We start from the raw sequence: 3,345 nt of genomic DNA, 5'->3' as shown, positions 1-3,345 counted from the left end.
GCGTGTAGATCCCGTGACATTAAGAAGAAACATGTAAACATGTAACATTAACACTATAAGAAACATGTATTCTTTATTCACCTTATAGACAGTTTAACATATATTCAGTTTTAAGAACATCAGGGATTTGTTGAGTTAAATTATTGCATAGTTTTATTTTTTCATGGATAATAGTGTAATTTGTTTTTATATATTGATTCTGTTACTGAATTACATGGTCCATAAGACATAAGAAAAGAAGATAAATAGTGCCTAACTTTTAATTTTGCAAGAAGTACATTGGCTAAATTTGCCATTTAATAATTTTTTTGACATTTTTTAAATTTAACATATTTAATTATATTTGGAAATGTTTTCAAAATTAAAAAATTTAAATGCTAAAGCCAGAGACTTTAAACGTGTAGCTTCACTATTATGTAACAACCTCACTTCTGGTCCATTGTATTGTGTAAAGTTGAAAATGTTAAATATTTTATTTCCCAATAGTATATTTTTTTTATTATTTCTATGATCTGAGGTGGTTTAGTTGCTCTCAGGGCCTTTTCTAAAGTTCAATGACTTATGTACTGCAGATTTCTAAAATATAATCTTTAAATCTCTTTTAAAAATTCAAGGACTTGTATCTATGTAAGTACAACATAGAGTTAAAAAAGATCAGATTTATCAGATAAAACATTTTTTAACCAAGAAAAAAGATTTTTATTTTATTTTATTTTAATTTCCTTTTGTTTTACAAAATCTCTTTCCGTTTATTGCTAGGAGCTAGAATACATTTAGCTGCTCCAAAGCTCTCATAGCATTCTGTGCTCACATACTGTCCATTGATCGGCTAAGTTTACTTACTTACAAGGAAATATTGAGCTGCATTCAAGAGCTAGCTAAAGACTTAAACATAAACTAAAACAAAAAAGTTCCAACTTTTTTAGAATAAAGGAAAACAGATGAACACACTGAATGTAATATATACTATATGGACAATTGTCTTGGGACACCTTACCATTACAACAACATTTGCAGCCATAACAACCACTTTTCTGGGAAGGCTTTCCACAAGATTTTGGAGTATTTCTGTGGGAACTTTTAACCATTTATCCAGTGCAGCATTTATGAGGTTAGGCACTGATGTTGGACAAGAAGGCCTGACTCGCAATCTTCGTTCTAGTTAATCCCAGATGTGATAGATGGCGTTGAGGCCAGGGATTGTCCAAAATATCTTGGTATGCTAAAGCAATAAGATCTCTGTTCACTGGAAGTAAGGAGCATAGCCTAACCCCTGAAAAGCAGCCCCATACCATTATCCCTCCTCCACCAAACGTTCCAGTTGGCACAATGCACTGAGGCAGGTAACTTTCTCCTGGCATCTGCCCAACCCAGACTCACCAATCAGACTGCCAAACAGAGAAGCAGACAATGCTCTAGAGTTCAGTGGCAGCATAGTTTACACCTCTTGATCCGACGCTTGGCATTGTACCTGGTGTTGTGAGGCTTGCATGCATCTGCTTGGCCATGTAAACTCAATCCATGAAGCTCCCGCCGCACAGTTTTTGTGCTGATTTTAATGCCAGTTGAAGTTTGGAACTCTTTAGCTATGGAATCAGCAGATCATTGGTGAGGGGGAAACATAAAACAAGAACTTTCTAAAAGAGAAACAAAGTGGATATATAAATTCCATACATATAAAAAAGGCAGCCTCTATATGGAATTAGATATTTTAGCATTTATTGGTTAATGTGTCTTATTTTCTTGCACATTTCCGTTTTTTAAATTTTTCCTCTCACTATGACATTTGAAAGAAGATAATGCTGTAAAAACAGTAACTTATGTATCCTTTGGAGATAAACATAAGACATACACATACTTACATTGTTTCTTCTCTTTTCAGACCTCTAAAATCACCTACAATTTTTACCTTACATTGCTCGTCCTTTAAAATGCACATCATATTGTTCCTTTATAAAATGAATTCTTTCTCCCAAGATGACGTGTATAATTGATTCTTTGATTAATATGGTTTTACTTTTATTTATATTTTATATATTTAATTAGTTTCAAGTATTTCTTAAAATATCTGATTAGCTTTTATTAGTATTAATTTTAGAGACTATCCCGATTCCTGCCCCACTGAAAACTTCATATATTCCTTTGACATAACCATGTGCCAGTACTTGTTGTAAGTTCTTGTTGAAATTCTGTATTTTATTTTGATTTGTCACAGCGATATTGCACAATTTGAGTTTTGTTATTATTTTAAAGAAGATATTAAAGAAGCAATTTACCACAACCTTTGATGGGCCTTCTCCACATCTCATGTTTGTGAGTGACACTTATTTTCATTTAGAATATTGTGTTTATACTTATTGCACTATTATTTTTGAATTTTATCCTATGTGTATGCACCCCAAGTCGTGTGATTGATATCCCAAACATCAAGAGGAGTGTTTTCTGGGTTGCTGTAGTTACCGGGATTTAAAAAATGTATTTATCTTTTGCTTGCCCACGTGGGATTGGTATATTGTTTCACATACAGTAACCTACCCAGATACACAGAAACAGACACACACTCACATAACCAGACACACACTAGTGTAACTACCGCACCGATCCAGGTCGGAATGGCCCTTTCTAAACTATTTTGAATCAGCATGTAGAGACAGGAGGCATGTATCGGGGTCACGTGACGTCACTTGTGTGTGAAAAAGCATGCGTACTTGTGTGTGTGTGTGTTCGAGCATGCATGTGTACTTCTGTGTGTGAGCATGCATGTGTACTTGTGTGTGTTTGTGTGTGTGTGTGTGTGTGTATGTGTGAGCATGCATGTGTACCTGTGTGTGTTTGTGTGTGTGTGTGTGTATGTGTGAGCATGCATGTGTACTTGTGTGTGTGTTAGCATGGATGTGTATGTCTGTGTGGATGTGTACTTTGTGTGTGTGTGTGTGATGATGGATGTGTACTTGTGTGTTTGTATGAGTATGAATGGGTAACTGTGTGTTTGTATGAACATGGATGAGTAATTGTGTGTTCGTATTAACATGGATGAGTAATTGTGTAAGTGAGGTGAGATGGTGTGTGTTGATGAGCATGAGGGTGTGTAGTTTAAGTGTGTTTACATATGTTGTATGTTGCAAGGGGCAAAGAAGGCACATACCAGTTGTGTGGGGGCAATGATGGCACAGACTAGCTGTTGAAGCCCAGGGCAATTTTTCGCATCAGGGCCCCGTGGTTTCTAGTTATGCCCCTGCAGACACACACTAATTTTCCCAGACACACTCATATAGCACACACACACTAACAAACCCAGACACACACTAATAAACACAAAAACACATACCCAGGCACACACTAAAA

The sequence above is a fragment of the Spea bombifrons genome, chromosome 3 (assembly GCF_027358695.1).
Source record: "Spea bombifrons isolate aSpeBom1 chromosome 3, aSpeBom1.2.pri, whole genome shotgun sequence".
Lineage (NCBI taxonomy): Eukaryota > Metazoa > Chordata > Amphibia > Anura > Pelobatidae > Spea > Spea bombifrons.
This window is presented reverse-complemented; position numbering follows the sequence as displayed.